This window comes from Streptopelia decaocto (assembly GCF_964273445.1).
Source record: "Streptopelia decaocto genome assembly, chromosome: 4".
Taxonomy (NCBI): domain Eukaryota; kingdom Metazoa; phylum Chordata; class Aves; order Columbiformes; family Columbidae; genus Streptopelia; species Streptopelia decaocto.
This window is the reverse complement of record NC_138658.1, coordinates 23,561,786-23,586,698: the sequence shown is the minus strand read 5'-3', so window position 1 is coordinate 23,586,698 and position 24,913 is coordinate 23,561,786. Positions and strand designations below refer to the sequence as shown.

The 24,913-nt window shown below is 44.6% G+C and overlaps 1 protein-coding gene and 1 long non-coding RNA gene across 7 annotated transcripts in view; one reads left to right on the top strand and one right to left on the bottom strand.

The window, feature by feature from the left end:
• Positions 1-6,036: 6,036 nt before the first annotated feature.
• On the bottom strand, positions 6,037-21,253 carry LOC309438619. Its single transcript, XR_014183829.1, has 3 exons — positions 19,186-21,253; positions 17,323-17,473; positions 6,037-6,153 (listed from the first exon to the last, which is right to left on the bottom strand). It is a non-coding gene; the product is annotated as an uncharacterized lncRNA (long non-coding RNA).
• A 220-nt stretch (positions 21,254-21,473) lies between these two features.
• Positions 21,474-24,913, top strand: part of WDFY3 (WD repeat and FYVE domain containing 3) — a 170,269-nt gene continuing 166,829 nt past the window's right edge. For 5 of the 6 annotated variants that reach the window (XM_082050897.1, XM_082050895.1, XM_082050893.1 and 2 more), the window contains exon 1: positions 21,621-21,740. The gene's annotated coding sequence lies outside the window, so the exon portion shown is untranslated. Of the gene's footprint in view, positions 21,741-24,913 lie in introns of all 6 variants that reach the window. The other variant, XM_082050896.1, reaches the window with a different exon arrangement.

Below are 24,913 nucleotides of genomic sequence, written 5' to 3'. Positions count from 1 at the left end.
TGCTGTTGAGACCCTGCTCTTTGATCACAGGAAATTAAATACTTGTGCTATCTGTCAGGAATCATGCACACCTCTAAAGAAAACATAGCAAGAGCTCCAATTGCCCAATAGTGGCTTATATTAACTATCTAAGCACAGCAAATCATTGGGATTTGTATGTACTTAAAGGGTGTGTGTAGCTCTGTGTACTTTAACCTTGCTTCTGGTGTGACAAACTGTCATACCCATGAAATGTAGGCTATCCAAAGACAATGAGAAGTAAACTGGGCCAGAGTCCATGCTGTGTCCAGCTACACTGAAACAAGTTTCTGACTTCAAATCCAGACGGAAGCTCTGTAAAACTACAGGTCATGTCCCTTACTGCAGTAACAAAAGATGCAGGCAAGTCTCTGGCCAGTTGACTCATATTTGTTTTGGAGAAGAAAAACAACGCGAAAACCAACATGTCTGCTTTTAATCACTGTGCCTAATCGTGCACAACCTCTTCTTTGTACAGCGTCCTTCAGGCTAACTTTTAACCCTTGCACAACTGGCACTAGCTACGCTTTGAATCATCTCATCTGCCACATTGTAATCCACCTGCATTCTAGCTGAGCCCAGCAGACAGTGTCATACCTGCTGCCTGGTTACCTCAGACACCTGACCCAGAAGATTTAAGGCCTGGCAGGGGAGGCCTGATCCCTCTCACCGCCTGCCTTGCAGAAGCCTCGTCTCAGCATGGGTCTGGTCACGAGACACCTGCCTGTGCTGGGTCACTGGAGAATCAGGGCTTTCTCTTGGTACACATCTTCCTAAGCCCCACCTGGATAAGTGACCAGGCTGGAAATGTGGCTAGATCTCAGGCTTCCAGTCAAGGAGCATAGAACTATCCTTTTTTTTTTTTTTTTTTTTTTTCCTGTAAATGTTGCACGCAGGGAGCTCGTAGCATGCACAGGACAAATTAGCTTGGTTTACACATACTGGAGGAAAAAAATGTGTATCTCAAACACAGCCAGAGGGTGCTACTGTGAGAGACACATAAGCAGAAAGTGGAGTGGGGGAGCTGCTGTTCCAGAGCAAATCCTTGCCAGGACCTGGACAGGGGGACCCGAATGCATGGGAGGGGATGGCTTGGGCTGAGCAGACGTGAACCGAGGTCTCCATGCTGCATGGTCAAGCAGTGAGTCTCTCAAGGTGATGGCTTCTCAGCCAGCTGACAGCAAACCATAATATTTACCTGGGTTTGAGGCAAGTCTGGCCAACACTGAGGTTTGTTAAATAGGTAACACTGGTATGTGGCCGAGAATGAGCTGAAAATTACATAAGGCCAGAAGAGTACTTGGAGCATCTTCAATATCTGCTTTGCCCTTATGCTTTTGTTGCCATCAGCTTATGGTCAGTGTCGGATACAGGCCACTCAGGTGAATCTCTGGTCAGACCCTTTCTATCACCGACCTTTCTTTTCCTGTCTAACTGCTGTTCTCCCTTTTTAGTATCAGTTTGCAAGACTCCAACATCCCTAACAGGGTCAGGATACCTGCACAGGTTTGCACCCAGTACTCCTTCAGCCCTACATGGACATGGCTCTCACTGAACGTGTTTTTTCCCACTTTTAAATGAAGCAGACCATATGGCCCAAAGAAACATACTTTTTCTACAACCATTTCGCCAAGCATCTATGTGGAACAGCAGGACCTCAAATCACACCTGGGCTCGACGTGCTCCTGTTGCAGGCCCCGGTGTGCCACCCGAAGTCACTTGCTGTCTGCCACATCCCACACAGGAGCTCCCGTCCTGGCACCACCCCTGGGCTTGCAGGTCCTGCTCCAGCCTGGGAGGCAGGAGGCTTTAAGGGAGAAAAGGTCTTGTAGCCAGGCACATCTCCCAGCAGCTGGCAGGGACCAGGCTTGGTCGCAGCGGGGGTGATAGGAGTGCAGCATCACTGCATCTGCAAGCAACATCAGCACAAAAGCTGACACGATGCACAAGTTATTTGGGACAGTTCAGCAATGAGGAGTCACACAAGCAGGGTGTGGGTGGCATAAAACAGCTTCTCCTGCTCTTCTTCTGAGGGACAGTGCGATCACCAGCTCGCTGTAGGTAGTTCACATTGTGGTACTGGTTTTTGCTTTTTGGTTTGGTTTTGGTTGTTTCAGCTGCAGGTGGCCAGAGCAGGCTGCCTGGTTTCTAGGTGCAGGAGGGAATGAGCAGGGTGCAGAAAATAACCTTTCTGCATTTGGAGTAGTCAGTCCACTCTCAAGCATGGTACTGCAAAAAACACATGGACTCAACTAAGCATTTTTTTTCAAGGAAACAATGACTAGAGGAAGGTTTAAACATGTGGCCTAGAAGGGACGACCAACAGAATCAATCTGAGGGAGGCATGACTTGAAAGGGAGACACAAATGAGAGATCAGTAAAAGGCCATTATGAAGAGGAAGGTATGAGATGAGAAGGGATGCGAATAGCTAGGACAAGACTGCCACCCCGGCTACAACAGTCATGCAGTCACACTTTGGAAAAAGAACTGGCAAGCCTGGACCACGACAGCAGCTTTGGCGAGCAACACGGCAGCGGGAGGGCTGGAGCTGGCAGGGGGTGCCTCCCCAGGTACAGTAAATCCAACACCTTTGCCATGTCTGCACCGGGGCTTCAGTGGCCAACTTCTCAAACAATGCTCGTGGTCACACAGCGGGGTGTTTATTAACTCTGTAAGACCAAATGCTTGTGCTCCTCCAGAAAGGACATATTCAACTTGACAGGGGCTAAATGCAGAGGTTGCTAACATAAATGTGAAGATTTCAGGAACATGATCCATTCTACTGATATCCTCCATGGGATTTTACAAGGCACAAATTAGTACCTCTGCAGGTAACTCCAAGAATGACTGACACAAGAAACACTACACCCCATTAAGCTTCTAGACACCCTTTTCTTTTCCTGCTCCTCTTCCTCCTCCACACCCTGCCTTCAGCCTCCACCTTCAGCCTCCACCTTCAGCCTCCTTGGAAATGGGCACACCTGCAAGGAGCAGCCCTGCAGAGAAACTGCTGCAGAGCACTGACCCCTTGCAGAGAGCACCTCCCTGCCTGGCAAGCAGCTTCCTCATCAGGCTTTGACATAATTTACATTTCCAGTAGGTGAAGTGGTGATGTTGTGGTCACAAAAAAGGTGATTTATCGTGCTGAAGCCACCTGCAGTTTCATTAACCAAAAAAGCAGGCAGCTGGTGAACACTAGGGAGAACATGCCGCATGTGAGCCAGCTCTGCAGGGCTCCCAGGCAGCCGTGGGGCCCTTCCCTGCCTGGGGACATGGAAATGCCCGGGACTGCATGACCCGGGTGGCCTTAGAGATGCTGTTCCCTCCTGCTGCTCAGTGCTGAAGATAGCAACAGCCTCTCAGCTGAGGCCATCTTAGATTGTGATCGCCCTGATGGAAAAAAACACCCTGATAGAACCAGTCTAAAAATAGAGATGCTGTAAGAGTCTGGAGAGCGCTGGCATCTGTTATCCCAGCCAGTCTCTTCTTAATACCAACAGGAGGAAGGACCACACAGTCAGCTAGCTGCAGCCGATTAGGAGCATGGGACTGAGCACTCTAGCTGATGCTTGGTGCTGCCTATTGCAAAGCTTGCCCTGAGTAACTTGGGATTTTATTCTACTCCACATTTTCTTCCTGATTTATTACCTCTTTAGTCAAGAGATTGAATGTGTTTGCAACAGCATGTCCTTCTATAATTTTTTTTTTTTTTTTCTGGGTTTGGGCTCTAAGTTTCCTGGAGACTTCTGGAAAAACCCACGAAAACAAGGAATGCTGCTAAAATAGGCGGTGTTCCAGAAACCCTAATTCAGTAGTGCAGAGTAATCTACTACAAGCTAGTCAGAAGTCTCTAGCATCTCAATCCATTGCCATTATCTGAGAAGAGGTGATGCTGACCATCTGCACATTAGCAGGTATCCTTAGACTGATATTTCTGTTCTACTGCAATCTCTCTTCCTCACACCCTTCTGCTGTACATCATGTGCTGGAGCCATTGCCTACCAGTGCTAGAAGCCCTAAACCAGTTTTTGCTGTCAGTACTGCACATGATGGCCTTCAAAAACCTGCTCCTTGCATAGCTGCCTTTCAACCCAGAGACCTGAACAGAACAAGGTTTCACCCAGATTTTTGTCATCACATTTTTGTAGTTGCCCACAAATTTTCTGTCTTGCTTAAGCAAAGAAAGAGGTGCAAAAACACTGGTGAAAGGGGACATGCTGACAGGAATTGCCCAGTGAACTGCCCGCTGTCCTCTAGACATGTAAGCCTGCAGTGCAAACCCCGCTGCAAGTCCTGGAGAACATGCAGTGCACTGCACATTTTGTGGTGCTCAGCCTTTCCCTGCTTCCCGTGTCATGTCATCACACAAGCGTAGCCTGTGGTGCAAGTGGCAGCAAACCCAAGGTCACCCGAAAGACTGTGCTCTTCAGGGGTGGGAAGACCAAACCAGAGCAGTGTGGCTGTGGTGCAGAGAAGGTGGGAGGCGGAGGTTAGTAAGGGGACACAATGTCTAGTTCTATTTTCCATAAGGAAAATTATTGCAAGTTTGTAATAATTTTAAGCCCTTCAGAGTATCCCATTTGTGCTTTGGTTAAATATGGGAGGTACTGCTCTTCATCAGCAAGCCTGCTCTGAGTGCTTCAGCTGTTGTGTTCATGAGATGACTCGTTCATAAACCCTCTAGCAGCAAGAAGCTTTACTGAGCAGTTGCTTACAGTGATTTATTTTTCACAAGGGAGTTTTCCAACTAAAATTTGAAGAAACAGCTGCTTTCTGGACTAAAGACACAGACATGAAGTTAAGTACCAAACACAGAGCTCCTTCACAGGAAACAAAGCTCCTGGCATCAGATGGTCTCCACCAAAGGCCTGTTTGCTATGTTAGGTGACCACTCAGTTTTATTTCATTGATGAGAGCTGCAAAAAGTACCTGAGCTGTGCTGTAAAGGAGGAGCTTCCCTATCCCGAGTGTTTGCACAAGAAGGGAAGTACTAACACATAAGTTTTTCAGGGATTAGAAATGCTTTTGCTTCAGGAAAACAAGTCTTTTACTGTGCTTCCAAGAGTGTGTTTAACCCTCTCTCTTCAGAAGAGATGCTTTATAAAACTTGCTGCTGGCTCAATCACATGCTATTAACTTTATTATGAGATCTGATGTGGAACAGCTGCAAACATCAGCAAAGTGAGCAACATGTCAATTTTTTTGTAAACATTTAAAGTCTTGAAGCCAGATGTTTGATCAGCAGCAGAAGGAAAAATTAGTTCAATTTCCTAGCACGGATATACAACTTTGTGTCATGGGATCTTCTCCACTCCTTTGAGCCACAGTTTGCACAGTTTTCCCGAGTTTTTTTTAAAAACAAACAGGAGCACCTGGTAGCTGAAGAATGGCTGTCACATGGAGGAAACCGGAGCAGATAAAGAGGACCAGCCAAGCAGACTGGCTTCAGCAGAGATGTAGACTGTCTGGGCTGGAGGGTTCACACCCAAATAAATGAGCCCTGCTGAGTCTCAGTGTCTCCGCCCAGGCTGCTTGCCCAGGAGATCAGCCTTCCCTGGGAGAGAAGACTGCTCTGTGATGGGCTCTCCTTGGCAGGCACAGGCCAAAGGCAGAAAGGACAGTTTCTACTGGGCAAAGCTGTGCCTCAGCAGGCTCCCAGTTTCACCACCAGAAAGCTGGATGTCCAGATGTATTTGGGGACTTTGAGGTAATCTCAGCATCAGGTAATTTTTTAAAATGCTTGGAAGAAGTAGGTGTTTCAGAATGGGAGGATGGTGAAGCCAGCTGCAGAAAACTTTATTTACATCTCAGAACCCCGTACATTTCTGGTCAGAATAGTGTCTTTTGACACTGCAGTTTATAGTGAGGTAACTGCTGCTGGTGAGAGAGAATAAATTTCTATCTCAAATGAGCCAAGCGAGGGCCATCATTCCCCCATCCTGGGAGAGGAACAGGGGTGTAGCCATCACCCCTCTGTGTCTACTCCAGTGTACTTGAGTGGGAAAGTAGTTGCTTACCTCAGAGCTCAATTTCCTTGCTGTCCTTAAGCTGTGCCTCTGTGCATGTCAGGAATGAGACCCTCCTTATCTCCTTTGGTGGCTGTTTGTAGCAGAAACCTTCAATGCAGAGATTGACTGAGAAGGAAAACAGATGTCTAGTTATCCTAAAGACCATAAGGCATTCACATCCAAAGCTGTAGGTCTCAGTCCCAGCACCCAGTGCCATTTCTGTGCTGGGCACAGAAAACAGCGAACACGCTTTTCTACTCCCTTCTGGAAAAAGCTGGCATCAGCAGATGCTGCATGCATAGCTCCTCCAGAGGAGGGGACACAAAGGGCTGTGCATTTGGGCTTGATGTTTTGGGGATGAGCACAGAGCTGCAGGTTAATCCTCAGGCTGAGGGAGACTCAGAAACAGAAATTTGTGAACCTGGGGAGCTTTAATTTGAAAGTGCATAGGCATTTATGTTTTCAATAAACCTCCAGGTTAGTTCAGGTTAGTTAGCAGCCAAATGGGAATCCCGGAGAGCACAAATCTGGATTTTGTTATTTAAATCCCTCACAACCTTTCTGTGCGTCTGAGCAAAAGTAACCTTAAATGCATTTTGAGGATACAGCTTCCCAAAGATGCAGTAAAGACTGCTGACTCCAGCTTCCACATTAACTGGAATAGGCTAAATCAGAACACATCATGTTGATCTGAAAGGCTTTGGTTTACCTTGATGGATTTTTCTCCTATGGGCTTTTATACTCAGACACTTAAGCGAAGTGACCAAATTGCCCCCATGTAATTGACAGAACTCCAAGGCTAAATACACTTAGTAAACAGAAAGGAAAAGTTTAGGTTTTCAGCTTGGGCTCAAAGCCATCTGATGCTTTGTTACCAATCAGCTTTTCCCACGCATGAATGACCCCCCTTTCTCCAGCCAAGATACGTTTCCAAACCAGTCCCCAGCTAGCTGATTTCAGCCGCAAAACAAAAACCAGGCAGGTTGTTCAGTGAAGTGAATGGAGGTGAGGGGAAGCTTTTCCCTCAGCTAGCAGCATCCCCACCTCTTCTAATGCCAGGTGAACTTTCAAAAGGAGACTGTAAATTTGACCTCAGCCTGCTCTGTTGTAAACTAACAAATGATAGTCATTACACAACCCAAGTAATTTCACATTGCAAAAATACATGTTTACAAACACTTCCTATCCCAAGAGAAACAGAAGGCATGAGACCAGAGACTGACATTCATAGCAGCTCTTAAGGCCAAAAATGTTGCTGATTGTGAACACAAGCTTCTGTTACACTAACCATTGAACTAAAAGATCTTTGCTAATCTAATAAATCACTGTAAAACTTGGTAGATAATGTTGCTTCTGTGAGGGTGGTACCAAAGACAAGTGCTAGGCTGGAGGTGTTGGTGTATTTGACCTTACTTCAAACTGAGGACAATGTCCTGCAAGGCTGTGGCTAGAAAACAACATGGTATTTGTATTCTACATTATTCTAAATAATTTGTCAGCATCAAGCTTATCATACTTATCTCATCTGATACAGAGTGAATGTGTTATAACACCAACCCTTTGAACAGAGGCTGTAAGAAAATAAATAGCTTGTAGTCTTGTGCTGCTTATGGGCTTTCTTCTGTGAAGACCTGCATGCAGTAGAGCACAACAGCCTGTCTGCTGCAGGTGGCATCATCTCTAGCCACCAGATCACAAATTGTAAATATCTAGGAGAAAGCTTCAAAGGCTTTTTTTAATTTACAGTCTGTAGAAAGTCACATACTGGACAAGTTCAGAAAAGAGCATTTGTCAGACTCAGACAAGGTCCTTTTGTGTACTTCATGCTGCTTTTTAATATGTATAGAGATTTGGCAAGTCACACAACACAAGGATTACTTATTTACAGTGATTCAATAACGCTAACCTAAGACAAACTCTTCTGGTTCATGGTTGTTTGGTTTGGTTTTGTGGCTGGAGGATCTGTATGCTCCCAGTGTGTGGAAAAGGTCCCGATTGCCTGATAATTTGAATGCTCCTAGGCTAAAATCTTTGAAGGCTTCTTTGTAAAACAGATTTAATTGAGAGAAATTTTATCCAGCCTCTTCTGCTCCTGCCCCTTCCCTTTTTGAAAGGCTCATTTAAAAACAAACAAAAAGGAAAACTGTCCAAGAAACGCTGGGGTTTTTTTCTTTATTGCCTCACTTAGGAATTATGTCTTTAACTGGGCTGTAGCAAATTTACACACTTCTGTGCTTGAAAACATCCACAGGTGAGCATTTATGTTCAGTTGCAGTTGTGATGCACACATGTGACTGCTCACTGGACACCCAGTCTGCACTTACGTCCATCAGGGCAGTGAGGAAAACCGACATTTGCTGCTGCCTTTGAGCTTGCTGCTGTTACACTAGTTAAGTTCAAATAAGCAGTGACTGCAAATTGTCAGGATCTTTGGGGGGTGCTAGCAACACAACTGATGTGTTTTCTAGATTTAACAGCTTGAGGACTTGCAGCTGCTTTTAAGTTCAGTGTGATGAGCCATGAGTGAGAGCATAAAGGAAGGTTGCAGGGAGTTTTTGTTTGTGTTGTTTTGTTGTGGTTTTTTGTTGGTGGCAGATTTTGTTTGGTTTTTGTTTGTTTTCATTCCATTGCCAGACACAGGTATTTGAAAGGTGAGGACTTTAAAAACCTCCCTGGAATAAGTTTTAAGAGGTAGGAAGCGAAAGTAACTGTGAGCAGTAGTGTGCGTGGCAGTGTTCTGTTTTGTGGGTTTGATGCAGTGGGGTTTTTTTGTTTGTGTGGGTTTTGGATATTTTTCCCCATTTAGTCTTTCTGTATTAAAATTTAAGGCAGGCAAACTCCCCCAGGAGGGTGCAATAGTAAGGCAGGCTTCGCTGTAAGTGGTGGAAAGCTTTAATTTGCTGCCCTTGTTCTATAGGGTCAGATGATGATCTTTACATCAGTGCACCAAAGGAAATACTTTAAACATAATTAACTTGAGCTAACACTGGAACTCTTGGGAACATGATGGCGTTCAGTGCAAGGGGGTTTTTAACTTGCTCTTTATCAGGGATGTGATATGACTATTTGAATTAAGTCTTAATTAACTTGACCTAAGTGGGAATACAGTTGGGTTAATACTGCTACATTTGCTCAGACTGTGGCTCTAGTATACTTTTAGAGTGGAGATGAACTATTGTTTTACTGAGGATTAATACAGCAACTGATTTTTATAAATGCTGTGCAACTTCTCCATTGCTTATGGCTGGCTCTCACACTCTTGTTTCAGTAATTATTTTTAGTGGAAAATGCATTATAATATCAACCTTATCAGTATTAATCCTTGTCTATCTGACAGTTAGTAAATGGGTTCTTTTACACCTGTATGCCTTTTCAGATAGGCTGCAAAGATAGCTTTGTTAGGGTTCTTTAGTATTTCTATTGCAAAAAACCACCACCACCAACACACACAGACCACAACACTACAGCAAAAATCCCTACAGCAACACTTTCAAGACACAAGGAGAAACCTGGAAATGGAACACATTCACATGGATCCTGAGAGACTGACAGCTGAATGCAATATTTTGAAAGACAGTACTTTTGCTTGGAACTGACAAATTAGAATATGTTTTGGCACTTCAAATTGAATGGGACTCCTTCTGTCTGACTGAAAGCAACAAGCTAGATGCTATACATCCTCCCAATATCTTTAGAGTATGGCCCTTCATTCCACAAACCCCAGGGCAATTTATTTTTTAACACTGCATGGTATTTCCAGTGCAAGAATTGATGAGAGGAGGGAGTTTGGGTTGTGTAGCTGCTTCCAGAAGCAGCCACCTGCAGCTTCAGAGAAGATATCAATTCCCTCCTCCTATTGTTGGTTTAGCTCCCCCCTTGCAACCTGCAGCCTACAGCAGGAACTACCTGTTCAGTTGTGAAAAACTGTGACAGGCAGGCCTTCTAAAAGGCTTTGTAAAACAAACAAACAAAAAACCACCACAACCAAACCAACAACAACAACAAAACCTGCATCAAAGTGGAGCCAGTAGCTTGAAAATGGCTGTATTTTTTTTTCTTTCCTCAGGGTGTTAGGTGCTGGAGGTGCCACTCAGGTTCCAGCTGCCCTGAAGGCGTGAGCCATGAGCACCTGATCCAGCACCCATCTAGTTGAAAGACTAGAGCATGATGCCTAAATGAGCTGTATTCACAAATCAACCAACTAACCCTGAAGAAAAGACAATATTTTCCCAGAACTGCCTATTTAAAACACCAAGTAAATTTTTAACTTACAACTTGTCTAAGTGCAACAACTCAAAAATCAAGTATTCTATCCAGGTGTCACATCTTCTTCACAATAGCACGAAAATAAGTGTCTCTTACGGCTTCTGGCAGACCATCTTTCTGAATTGGCCACTTCTGCTTCTCAGCTGTTCACTGAGCCAAAAAAAAATATAGCCTTTTGTGTATTTTGTGAGGGGGTGTGGGAAGAAGGAGATTAAGGTTTTTCTATATGCATTGAAATGACCCAAAATGAAAGCAGTTGTGTGAAACAGCCAACTCGGAGATCTGTTACCCTGATCTATACTGTTGTTTGATGCTGTGTCTGGCCCCAGGAAGGAGCACACGCCATTTCCCAACTGAAGCTGACCAGCACAGCTGGACCTATTTTAGCACACAAATGATCCTCTTAAGGCTATCTCTATTTTGTTTCTCAACTTCTGAAACACTTCCCTTCCCAAAGAGCTCCATGCCCTTTCCCTGCACCTAGCTCTTTCAAGCAGCTCTCTGCCCTCACAACATACCTCAAAAAAATTCCCCTTTTCAGCCTGTTAGACACAATTCCTCTTGCTCTGAATCACTTCTGCTCTGTGGAAAAGCCAGGAGCTGCAGTGTGTGTACAGCAGCAGGGTGCTCCCACCACTACTACACCTGTGGGAGTCTGGAGGGCAATTAAGGAAAGTCTCTCCAGGTGCTGCGTGTGTGGTTGTTGGGGGAGTAGGGCAGACATTAGCTCTGAAAGTCGGAATTTGCAAAATGGACCAGCACAAGGCAGAAACGCAGGCTCTGACCCTAAACCAGAAATTGAGTGGCTTTGTGCAGTTAAAGCAAGGTGAGTCTGGCCTCAGTTTAGCCTTGTGGCTGGTGGTGAGAAGGTGCTGAGGTGCTGCTGAGGTTGAAGATGGTGTTTTGGTGTGCTGGGGTACGATGTGGCCATGTTGGCATGGTCCTGGCAACAGTGAGAAAGCTGCACTCTGGAGGCTGCTTTACAAATGGCTGCTGGTGGCAACAGGACATCTGGAAACCACGTGAAAGCTGCAGATGGTGGAAAATGTGGTACGTGGGAAGCATGTGAATTGCTCAGTGAGCCTCTAGGAACAGAGATGGAAACTCCTACATGGTAGAGATCTTCCTTGGGTGTCTCAGGAACGAGTTTATCATCACAGTGCAAGCCAGAGTTTACACTCATGCGAAAAATATCAAAGTTATTTCTGGGTAGGAAGATTGAGTCACCTTTCAGTTTTAGGTAAATCTGATGGGCAGTTTGTGCAACACAGAAATGGGAATGGAATAGCTTTCAGAGGTCATATAATACAATCCTCTATAACAGGTACAGCTATACCATCGAGTCCTGCTGACAAAACGATCTCATCTTGAATTTAGAAGCCATTATACTACTGGAAAATTGTCAGAGAAATGCAACTTCTTTGAGTGTTAGGAGGTATGTGAGGCAACATTAAGCTTTTTTGTTGTGTCTTCACCCAGTCTTTAGACAGTCATGAAGGAAAAGACAAATACTGTAACTTAAAATTATATTGATTTTCTTTTTCCAGTTAACTAGTTTCTTGTTTAAGGTTGCATCATTTATAAAGGTTAAAGTCAGCTAAATTAATCCAATACTGCCAGTCTGCCACAAATTCAGTTCTTAGTATGAATCCTGCTGTGAATTCAGGACATTCTGTGCTTTAGTCCTAATATTTGTTTAAATTTGCTTCTGTTTTTCCTTTGTACTTGTTTTTGCAGTGGAATCTGGGCCAAAGACCACTTCCATGGAAGTTTTATCCTCACCTCTGTAACAGGTGTGTTTGAGAAACAGCTGTGATCTCCAGGTGAGGGGAATCAGAAGATAAGCATCTATCACTGGCAAATCACAGAGGCTGCAGTCCGGCACATTTTTTCCTGCAGTCCTTATCTCTGACCAAAGGTGAGTTATTTTGGTGACAATTCAGTATTGTGTCACGAATCACAGAAAAGGCTAGATCAAAGACCTCCCTACGCGGGATGACTGAGGCTTTGGGTAGCCAAAAGATCAGCACCTCTTGAAGATGCTGGAGAATGGAATTACTGCGGGAACTATTTCTGCCCGCATCACCTCTTTGGCTTTGACAAGAAGAGCTAAGCAGGGCAGTCCTCTTCTCCTAAAAAAGTGGTGTTTTGCTTTCCTTCAAATAAGGAAGAAAAATCTTGCATGACCTCGCATTAGGTGATGTGGAGAAGAACAGCTGAAGCACAGGTCCATCTCTGTAACCTTCAGAAGCAATTAAGTATGATGTTCATTACTTTCCTCCTCTAACTTGATGTACTTCCTGTAGCATCTGCTGGAAAATGTCACTGTTTAGACAAAAGTAGTGAATATTCCTATTACCCAGCTAAGCATGCTTTTTCAAACTCTGGCCACTTTCTAGAACATAGATTTTGCAGCAACTTCCCTCTGTTTGCTCAGCTGTGATAGCATTTTCTCCTGCTGATAACTGACAAGAGCATATCCCCACAGCTTTCTGATCCGTGCCTGACTGGCAGTGGAAAAAAAGAAATCAGTTGCAAGGTTTGCAGTTTCTGTCTTCAGAGGGGATGAAGAATTGATGGGGAGAGAAAGCTAATCTGCAAAGAGGAAAAATTTATGCTCCAAATGAGGGAACAGCAGCAGGAGGAGTTTGTGGGACAGGACTATTTTCCAGAAGTCTTTGCTGGATGTTTTGAGAGAGGAAGGTGGCTCAGGCAATGCCAGTGAGTATGCAGGAACACTCAGGACTGTCTTTTGTCAGAGGCCCATCAATTTCCAGTGAGTCTTGCACTTGGTTGCTTAATGCTTACAATGCACAAAACTATCTGGTGTTTTGAGGAAAGATCACGTGATGGAAGAAAAGGAGGTGAGGGAACAGATGAGGGGATTAAAATGAATATGCAAGCTCGCTTATGTGCTTTTTGATCAGCTGATTAAAAAAAAAAAAAAAGCTTAAAATAATGCAGGGAAACCGCTGTCTTTCATACCCACACCTTATTTTTAGACATGTTATCCATTAGCAATAAAATAAATCCATGTGTTAGCTACAAACATCATTGGGGTGAATACACATCTGGCAAGGTAGTGTTCAAACCCGGTCCTGTCTGACCGACATATGTGGCTAGTTTGAATTTCAGAAGTGGGTTATATGAAGCTGCAACCACTTCTTCAGCCTCAAGAGATGCTGTTATAGACTCTGTGGCTGGGTCTTGAGTTCATTTTCAGAAGCCTGTATTTTTACATCTGACAGTTGTAATTGGGCATTGAGAGACCAATGCATTTTTTTAGGCAATATTTAGGTATGAAAAATATATATAAAAAGCAAAATGAAGCTGACAGCCAAGTAGTGAGCTGGTGGTAGTTTTGCCATGGGATGTGTACATGGCTTCTTCCAGAACTTTTGGTTAAGCATTCATTTTTGCCTGTCAAAAAACCTTTTTTCAAAAGCTGGATGACCAAAATGATGAGACCGTACAAAGCCAGGAGTTGCTTCTTTCCGTCTACGACTCAAGAAATTGTCATTTTTTTTAGATGCTCAAAGTAGCATATGCTAATTTACAGTGTTGCTGACTGATAATTATCAGTACCAGTCTGCATGAATCATCGAAAAGCTAAGACACACCAGGAGAGTACAACTCAAGTTATTATTAAAACTATTTCTCAGCCCTGCAGTAGAGGTTTTCCAATGTACAAGCACCATGAGTGATGATTGTAGGCCAATAGGTAGAATATTCTAAGAAACTAATTTGGCTTGTAAGAAAATTGCATGGTATTGTGGTAACATGGGCCCGGAGACTAACACATCTCCCATTTGAAAAGCACCAGGTAACTTCTGATTATAGATATGAGCTGTGTTTTGTTATCCTCAAGACCACACAAAAATACCAAGGCTGTAGCTTAACTCTGTTACAATTTCACCTCTGGACACTGGATGTCACGCTTATTTTAAGCTGGTATTTTTCCACTTTTCTCAATATGCAGACACCTAAGAATGATAGAGTGGAGATGTGGACTCTGTATATTGGGTTTAAGCCTACTGACAAGGCATGGGCTCCTTCCAGTCGTCTTTTACATGGTGTGCTCAGAAGTAGCCTTTAGCCACCCAGCAATCTCCTTCACAAAGTTATTATTGTTGCTTTTGGAATACTCAAAACTTTGGCTAATTAGACATGTCTTTCAATCACCTAGTGAATGTGATACAGTTATTCTACTTGGAGGTAGAGGATGCACAGAAAATGCTTCTATGTTTGAAAAAAAGTGCAACTCCTAGACTGTATCTTAGAGATTGATGATTTAAATATCTGTTAACAAGGCTGCCATGGGCACTGACAAGATTTTTTGTTGTTTCTTAAAACTAGTTTTATATTACATGGTTAATAATATTAGAAGGGCTTTGAGTTGCCTGATTTGTTCATGGGAAAAGGCCTGTCAAAGAAATTACTCCTTCTCTGTACTAAGCTATATATGCATTTAAAAGCTCCAGACTTCCTCCATGTACCTGCAAGCAATTTCAATGATTTCAAAAAGAAGGAACGCTGAGTTCTTTCAGTGCAACACTAGTCATAAGAGGATCTAGCTCCATTTTGAACAGAAACCTAGGTTTTTAGGAACAGATGTGTATAGAGAGGCTGTAAATACCTTAAGGGTAGGATTTAAATGGAAGAAGTATCTTACCATGGAAACAGTAAGGTTTTTGGAACAGCCTTTCAGAAGCAACACCAAGCTTCATATAGTTCATCTAGTAACTCTTCGTTTCTTCACAGAACTCAAGTAATTTAGACAAAGGTTTAATCTGGCTTGTTTTTTTTCAAAGGGCATGGTAAATAAGAATAATAAATAGTAAGCAGTAATAAATATTTGTAAGTAATATGTTCCCTGTTAATTAGCTGGAATAAAAGCAGTCCCCTAATGATGTAGGTAATGAGAGTCTTCTAAATTTATTTGGTCTCATGATTTTCTGTGCCTACTGAAGTCTGTGCCATGACAGACTTGGGTTGTCTGCAGGTATGCGTAACATAAACCCGTGCTGCAGAGGTTTTGTTTGGTTGCATCAATTGCTCACTGGAAGAGCGAATATCAGCACTGAATTTTCATCTAGATGCTTTAGTTGAAGTGGGAACGTACATGTTAAGTCAGTTATGAGAAAGCCCCTTTAGTTATGGCTTTGCAAATCACGTTGCTTGTAAACATGTTTCTTCTCTTTGATGCTCTGCAGCAAAGGAATCCTCTGGAGGACTCTCTGGCAGACTGTATGATCCTTAGATTATTGGGTGAACTTGACGGCATTCTTGGATAAGAGTATCCTGGGAGATCAATGGTGGTGTGGAACCTGGCTTATCTGCAAGAGTGGATTGCATGCCTGAGGTTTTGTGACTGCTTTGTTCCAAAAATGATGTGTTTGTAAATAAATGAGATATGTAACCCGCTTCACTCGGTTTTCTTCCAGTGGGAAGCTGACCTGCAGGCCTCAGATTTTTTTTTTTTTTTTTCCCATGCCTTGGTCAAGGGACAAACAAATGTAAGTTCACAGAAAGAGCTATCTTTATCCCTGCTACATCTAAAATAGAGAAATGCGTGGGTTTTTATTTGATCGGTCATTGCAGTCTCTCCAAGCTACCATTATGGCTTTCTGTAAAAATAAAAATATCTTAGACAAAAATAACACTCCCTCATTCTAACACTGTGGAGCGTCTCAGCACATAGTTGGCACATCCTCTGAGGCTGTATCAACAACAATCTGAAATAGGCCGCTATAAAAGTCGAGACATAAAAATGAACTGTGTTTAGTGTCTTGTCCTGTATCCTCTGAGGCTCCTGCCTTGTACTGACTGAAATATATTCTGAAATGCTCATAGGATAAAATAGCAGGCATTAGAGGCTGTTCAGTGACTGTCAAGGTAAAAGTCAGTTCTGCAAAAGAAATGCGTTAAATCCGTGTTAATTTTTTTCACAAAACCTCATAGCAAAGAGCAGTTTCTTGGTTCCTTTTCAGATGTTCTGTACAGATTCTAAATTTCTTATGACACACAGCAGCAAAATAAGTACATAAAGCATTTGTGGTAAAAGTGCATTTTGCAATCTCTCAGTGTGAATATGCAGAACTTCATAAAAATAAACAATATGTATGCTATTCTCAGACCTAAGGGACTTTGTCTAAAACCATTTTTCCTAAATTCAACGCCTTAAAGACTACATTAATGTTTAATGATATTTTTCTTCTGTGCAGACCACCAGAAAATGCACTTTTCCAGCTTGTTTGTTTTGAGATTCAACCTATGCCTTTCAAGGTAATCTTTGATGTGCCACGCAGAACAGTAGCACGTTCGAACAACAAAAGGACAACTGGAGGTCCGTAGAACTGAACTGGCAGCAGTGACACCTCTACAGGTGAAGCACACCACCAAGACTTTTTTTTTTTTTTAAATATTTCTCCAGGGGCACCAGATGGCAGCATTTTCCCTCACTCCGAGTGTGATCTCATCCTCTCAGATTCACTCCTGGGATCACAGGGGACTCTGAGGCCGCATAAACCATCATGACCTCAACTGAACTGGACCTTCTTTTTTACCACCTGCTCCCTTTCCTGCTTTCACTGGGTGTGCGGGGTCACATTCAGGTGGTCTGAACCCAATCGAGGCCCTGAAATTGTTGTTTGCCCTTTGCCTGTTTGCCTTTTTTGACTGAGAGTCCATAAGAATTATTAGCATACAGGCACTTAAAAATTTAGACCTAGTGAATATGGCTGCAAGCTGTAAATTTTTCATGTCCTTTAAATATTAAGTAGCATGCAGTTTATTTGATTTTCTTTTTAACTATCTGTTCTTTCCCATATACATGCATGCACAATGTAATGCTTGTTTACAACCAGTTTTGCATGTGTTCTTTTATATCAATGCTTTATTCTTCAAATAATGTAATAATATTGCATTGTACACCTGTTAAATGTGACTAGTTATGTGTGACTAGGCTTGTAACCTCCGCAGCAAGAACTCTGTTTTGCACAAACAATCCGAAGCAGGGAGGGGAATTACCTTGAGAACTTAAATTTTCAAGCTGTATTTTCTTTTACAGCTATAGATGTGGGTTGGGAATGCTGTTGTCACACCACCCTCTGTCCTCCTTCTTCCCCTCATCCTCGTTTCTTGTTCCTAAATTGAAGGCTGCTTTATCGGTGGTTTTGTCCTAGATGAAAAAACAAAACCAAAACACATTGTGTTCAGCTGTAGCAAGCTACTCATAAATCATCCACCTCTGAACTCTGGACCTGTAGCACAGGGATGCAAATGTTTATATGCTTCAGCTATGTGACTAACATCAACAGACAGCAGAAGAAAGGCTATTTATCCAAAATGGGGCTGGATTGCTGGGCCCCAGGGGGCAAAGGAGTAGCAGCCCTGGCTGCTGCTTTCTCTGACTGTCATTCCATCCGGCTGCTGGTGTTTCTACTGCGGTGATTCTGTTAATGCTTTACGAATGCTATGAGCTCAATGGTGGACTATTTGTGGATTGTTTAATTTATTAACTTCTGACAAGCAGTCCATTATTTTGCTAAAGAACATATGCGACAAAGAGGTTTTTTTTAAATAAATTTGCAAATTTCAGCCAAATTCAACTCAAGTGTCTCAGGACAGGGACATTAGACCCTCCACAACTCCACCCTTCCTCTTATTTAATACCAAAAGTTATAAACAACCAGGAAGGAGGGAGGCAAGCACATTTCTCAAAGGAAGTTAAAGGATCTTGTATGATGAAAATGTTAGGCTGTGCAAATTTATAAAACAGTGCTCTTCTTCTGTTAAAAATATTCTAATGTTTAAAAAAGGCTAAAATTCCCTCCGTTTTCTTTCACTTTCTTGCAGCAATTTCTTTCCAGTTCAGGATTTTCCTGCACTACGGTACTAGCTAATATGTGCAAACAGAACAGATGTGGCTTTACTGTCCCAGATTTATTAAATAAATGCAATGGACCTGTGCTAGTATCTCACCTGAAACCTGAGCGGCATTCCACCACTGAAAGACAACTGTATTGGTTTCGCCTTACCTTCTAATAAAGGAGGCAAAGAATTTTAAATATATCTCCACGGTTTTTAATGATTGATGCAATCCCCTGTGCACAGTTGCTTTGTGAAGTGGAAGAAAAATTAACTGTAAATACTTTCTTTTGTCTAATTATAGCACTGTAATTACTAACTAGCACCTTTTCTGAGAAAGATAAGCAGTTATCCGTTATGAGCTTTGCAAGAGAGGAGATGTTGAGAACATAAAAAAAGTGTGTGGTGTCACTCAGTATGGATTGTTACAGCTTGCCATTATTTATTTTGGAACTGTGACAACTGACCGAAACATGGGGACTATAAATAGGAATGCTATGAGCATCAACTGAGCAGGAAGAAAAAAGCAATATAACTTGGCATGCAGCAAACTTGTATCTGGTATACAGCTGTCCCTGCAACTCCCACTGCCATCCTGGAGGATTTTTGTGACTTCCCACTAAGTTTACCTCTGCCAATAAGGAATTCGGAACAGCACTATCTTTGTAAGCTTTCTTACTCAGTAGAGCTGGCTAAGATAGATCTTGTTAATCCTTTACATATGAAAGATGCAAGTATCCTCCTACACGTAAATTACAGAGAGAAGATTTGTTTGTTTTGTGAAGTATAACTGTTATATACCATTCACAGACTGTACCTTGCACAGTAAGTGAAATAACTGTAGGAACAAGTTGATGAAATCAGTGATTCCCCTTGCTGTAGTCCAGAATTAAAATATAACAAACAGGGCCAAATTCTGTCTGGTAGCACGTATCGTGTTTTTGCTTCTAGACCGGCATGGTGCAGTAACTGAGGAGAACGTGCTTGTAAAAATTCAGGCGTGCAAGGAAATGTGCATGTTACCTTTGAACGGACTGAGGTACAGACCTGGGTTGTTTCGTAGCAAAGACTCCCCATTGACTTTGAGTTCAGCCTTCATTCCAGGCACAAATTATTTCAGTCTGATATGTGACAGAATATAACTCAATACGGATTTTTCCTTCCATGCGTACATTTTTCTGTGATGTGAGCATGGTGAGCGCCCTCAAAAGGCATCCCTTGTAAGAAATCTATAGTCTCATGTTTTGACCCTCCTCATTTTCCCTTTCTGTTCTGTAACATATCTCATACAGCCTCAGCCACAGACAACCCTAGTTTGTTTTTTTTTTTTCTATAGCAGACAGCAACAATTACTTTCCTGGGAAGAGGAGGTTGTGAAGAGCAGTTTGGTAGATAGACAGTGTTTGGGAAAGAGGTTGTTAAAATGCTCTGTGTCCAAAAAAATGGGGAAAAGCAGGCATTTAGTTAGGAGGGACAAAAAAAGATACTCATGGTCATGGCATAAGATTTTTTTCCAGGTACACAAGAATACCGACCATTTAAGCACTTCTGCCACTGATCGTATTACAGTTGCTGTGATATAAGTATGGGGCATACAGTGCATCTGTTCTCTCTCAGTGCCTATTCTTCACTGGTTATGCTGCACGGAAGAAAATATAGGCATTGCAAAGGGCCAGTCAGCCCTGTTCAAGCTCAAATTACAGCTCAGGCTGTTCTCCTGAGTTGGACTAAATCTTGATCCTGTTAATACACTGAATTTGGGGACTCAGAAGAAGCCTGTAATAAGTCACCATTGCATTGCATTGTGTCAGCAAGGAGGTTATAAACTTGTCCTTGCTGATTTCATTTTTCAGTTGGTAGAAGTAAGGTTGGTTTGGAGTTACAATTTAGTCTTCTCTCAGTGCTCCTTTGTGGCTGAATTAGAGTCAGCCTCATCCCAGGCATGCATGAGTCTTAGGCAGAGGCCTCTTCCACCCAAATGAGATGATTTCCACTGCCAGCTGAACAATGGTATCAGCCAGTAAAAGAGTTACATAGGTTTACATGTTTGATGCTAACTGCCAGAGATAAACAGCATTTACTCCATTTGTCCTCAAGTACAACAAAGTACACAGCTTCATTTAATGAGACACCCTCTAGCAGAGGTAATGGTCCTGGTTCCTGGCACTTGTGATAATTTGTCCATGAAACACAAAGGTCTTGGATGGTCTGTGCATTGTTTCTTGCAGTTTTCACCCCTGCAGCCAGATTCTCCAAATTGGTATTTAGTCCTCTTGGTGAAGACTTCAGATGAGATTTTGTAAATTAAAAAATTCCTCAAAACTGCTAGGGCATAAGTGACTGTTAACAGCTGATGTATTGAAGGAGGTGAGTTTGTAAGTGACTGGAAGAAGGCAGAAGGGTATCTGGTCACACGTGTGTGGACAGACCTTTGCACCATTCCCAGGAGGATCTGAACAGATGAATCTTGCCCCAGGGTTGCAGTGACCCCTGTGCTCTGTCCCCAGTTCGTCCAGCTGATAAGGAGTCCTTTGGCTGTTGGGAATTCAACTGAGCTTCTGGCTTAATTAGGAAAAGAGTAGCATTTAGATACTTGGATCATATGGATGAGATTGTCTGTCCAGCACAGATGTTCAAATCCTCTTTATGTTCGATGCTAGGTATATCCAATGGAGTTTCCTTGATGGAAAACTAAGGAAAAGCACCTCAGCCGCAACGTGGCTTCTTTACTCCTGCATCGATCTGCGTTTCCTTCCCCTCAGCCCTCACGCCGGCTCCTCGCTGGGGCAGCTTTCGCTGTGGATGGATGGGCGAGGACACCGGCTTTCGGTGCTAGAGGAGAGGGATTTCTGTCAGAAAAAGCGGAGAAGCCAAATCCACACTATAAGAATTAAGATAATTGTAAAATAAATTTAAAAACGAGCTAAGAATGGCGCCTGCGTGTCGGTCGAGCCGGCCCGGTCCGGGTGAGGAGAGGAGCCCCCCGGGGCACTGCCTTCCCGCTGAGGGGAAGGGGCGGCGGGCCGGCGCCTGAGGGGCTGCTGCCGCCGCCCGCCATTACGCACCAGCTCTCCTCAGCCGGCCTCGCCGGGCCGCGGGAGCGGCGGCCACCGCAGCCAGCCGGGAAGAGGAGGAGGAGCGGAGGGAGGAGGAGGAGGCAGCGCTGGTAGCCGGGCGGGGAGGGGGCACTCGGCGCCGCGGAGGAGGAGGACTAAGATGGCCACCAGCCGCCGCGGGGAGCGGCCCCGCTCCCTCCGCCCCGCCTTGCGCGGCCCCCTCGGCCCGGCCCGGCCTTGATGGGGCCGGAACGACCCCAGCGCCCGGACGCTGCAGCGGCGCCTCCCGCCGGAGCCCGCCTGGGCCGCAGCGGGGGAGCTGCTCTCCCAGCCCGGCCCGGACCGCCCGGCTGCGGCCACCCCCTCGCCTAACTGCCCCCTCCCCCGCGGCGAGCCGTGCCCGTGGAAAGCAGCGGAGAGAGAAGAGGAACCGGGAGACGAGAGACCGCCCGCTGCCCCCTCCCCGGCCCGGCGGGCCGGGTCGGGCACAGCGGCACCGACAGAGACCCCCGCCGGCCCCCGGTGAGTGCCTGGCGGCGCTGCCTGCCGCTCCCCGGGCCCCGCCGCTTTGTTGCACCGCCCTGCGAGCCCGGCCGCGCCGCGGGGGGACCCGCCGCCGCCCCGCGGGCCCGGCGCGGCGGGCTGCGGCCCCCGGCCCTGCCAGGCTGCCGGCTCCGCTTGGCTTGTCTCGGCCCGGCGGCAGGCCGCAGTGGCCGCCCCACTCCCCGGGGATGCTGTACGGGCAGCCGCCTCCCTCCGCCGGGCTGGAGGAGGGGGCGGTGGCGCAGGTGCCTCGGGTGATGGATCATCGTCACTGCGCGGGCACCCTTCTCCCCCCACCCCCCAGTTTTTTAATGCTTTATTTCAGCGGCCGCTGTCCGGCCGCGGTCCCCGGGGCAGGGCTGCCCGCGGGGCGCACAGCTCGGCCCCGCAGAGCTGAGGAGGGCGGGCGGGGGCTGTGCCGGGTCCCGGCCTGGTGTGGGAGCCGCGGAGCCCCGCGGGTGCTGCGGCGGCGCTGGGCCGCTCCGGCGGCCTTTGTTGTGGCCGGGGAGGGCGGTTTTCCCGGGGGAGTCCCGGCGGGGATGCAGGGGGCGGCCCGCCGGCCCCAGGCGCTGGGTACAGGGTGGGTTTGCGGGGAGCCGGGCCGCGAGTGGGGGCACCTGCCGCCCCGGGCCGGCGCGAGCAGTGGGCCCGTCTTGGAGGTGGGTTGCTCTTTTCTCTTAATTTTGTTTTTATTTTTTTTAATGTAGTTATTTATTTTGGCGACAGTCAAAGAGCTGTCGGCCCCGTGGTGCGGTGGGGACGTTGAAGTTCAAAGTACCTGGCGGGCGTCCCTAGGAGTGGGGAGGTTGTGACTCCCGGGGGGTCCGGAGCGTGGTCCGGGGGGATTTGTGGAGGTGCTGAGGTACCTGCTGCTCGTTTTCAACCTGCTGGTGATCCGCATAGATGGAGGGGTTTGCATAGAGGCCGGTCAGTAGTGCTGGATTCTGAGTCCCTGCGTGATGTTCACCTTGAAAGATTAGGACTGTAATTTCTAGCTGTGCTTATGTACATCTGCACAGAGAGAGGCTTATGGAAGAAATAGTGCAGAGGACTGAATTGTTTGTATTTTGAGCTGGAGTTTCACAAATAATCCAAATGAAATTTCTTGACTAACCAGTGTAAGTCCAAAGGATTTCAGTGTAGACCTGCAAGTCCTAGCCTTATTTTGATGGTTAAATTTTGGTTACTTAGCACTGTAGGATTGTGACAGGATCTGTGCATGTCCGTGTCCACATACTGGACCATGGAGATGGACTGTGGAAAATGGAGACTAAGAAAAGTAAATTTTGTATATTGTAGCAAATAGAAATAATGAGCTAAGTCAAAAACTGTGCCAGAGCTGTTGCTGCATCCTGGTGCCTGTGGGTGCACCTATACCCAGTTACAGCTGAATGATGTTCCTGAGCTTACAGACTCCAGTGGATCCAGCCTGGTTCTGCAGAGAGCCAACTTGATTGCATCCTTGGCACATTTTGGTGACAAGCTAGTGGCACATTGAAGCAGGCTATGTGAACAAACTGTGGAGTTTGTGTGAACTGATGTTTCTGCAGTATTTTGCTTCTCCTGTGCAATGTCAGTAGAGACTCACAGTATTTGCAAATGTGAAACTTACTTACTGCTGCATGAGTTGCTCAATTGTAGTAAGCCAGCCAGATCCTCTATGTTTTTAGGTTATAGGCAGGCATGTTTATAAAGCAGAATGCATTGCGGATGTCCTGGCTTGGGTACTGGTTAGCATCCATGCTAACATGGCATTGTGCCCTTCCTCCATGATCCTGCTTAAAAAGTGCTGGTAATCCAACTTTGGCTGCCTATTTGGACCATTAATGTATGCCTCCATGCTATGTGGTATGGGTCTGTCGAGCTCAAGTGGAGCCAGCTCTGAAATACTCAGCACCATTGACAACAATATGATTTGGGTAGAAGAATGCCTGGTACATAAGTAGTGGCAGACTAGAGATCAGTGAATGGTATTCTTCAGTTTGGTATGTGTTTGCTAGGAACTGGACATGTTTGTGTTTACAGTTCACAGGGCAGTTTTAGACTGCTAGACTTGAAACAAAAATGTATGGTTTGGATTATATTGTTACAGTTACATTGCAGCTCTTAGCAAGCTGATTATCTATTCGACTCAATTTGAAGCGAAGTTAAGCACAATGCTGCTGTGGCACCCATTTAAAAATGTATAAGAGCATTTCTATACCAAATCTTAAGTGAGAGTATGTCTAGTTGATTGTTTCTCTATTTGCAGTTTGGTGCATCAGGAATGGCTATGTGATAGTATTGTGTGGTATCAGTATTATGGGAAAGAAACTCCCATTTCTTGCTTTCAGAACAGTAACAGAAAGATGCTAAGTAGCAAAATTATTATAATTCTTAATATTTTCAACCTGGAAATAACACATTTAATTCAGAAGGTTGCCTTATCTTCTTGTATCATGCTACATGAATCATCTGACAAGGTATGCGAACAGTCATCTGGGTACGTATGAAAGCCTTGATATTCAGCTCTGGGTTACTGGAGGTAAACTGCCAGAAGTAGTATACAAAGCAAATAGGTCTTCAGGATGTACTGACGTGTTGCTGTTAGGGGAATTCAACAAAAAATTAACATCTACCAGTTTTACTTTTAACTATTTAATAGTTTTCTGCAAATGTTCAGTTGGATTTTTTAGCATATGGAAAACTTGTGGGACGTTTAATGTGCAGAGGATGTGGCGATTGTTGGCAGTTTACTGTTTGAAATGCTCAGGACTGTCATAAGATTGTTTAGAAATTTTGGTGTTGGAACATGGTGTTTCACTTCCCAAATATTGATGTTAACTGTTTTGTAGTATCGGGTCATGGGGATTTACTTAAGTTTCTGAATATGTGCTGAGCTGAATAACGCAAAGAAAAGCCAGTAGTTCCCTCTCTGATGGTTAAATTGCTGAAGGACAAATCTGCTGATGTTGATTAGGAGTTTCATATGTGTTTGTGAGTGATTTTAAGTTCCTATTACAAAATAGTGGAAAAACTGTTTCAGCAGTGGCCTTTGGCTTGCAGGACTTCCTGCTATAAGGAAGTCTTGTATAATTTGTCCAAAATAAACGGATTTGGAAAGGGCGGATGTGGTGTACTGTGAGAAACCATACATCTTAGTCATAATTTAC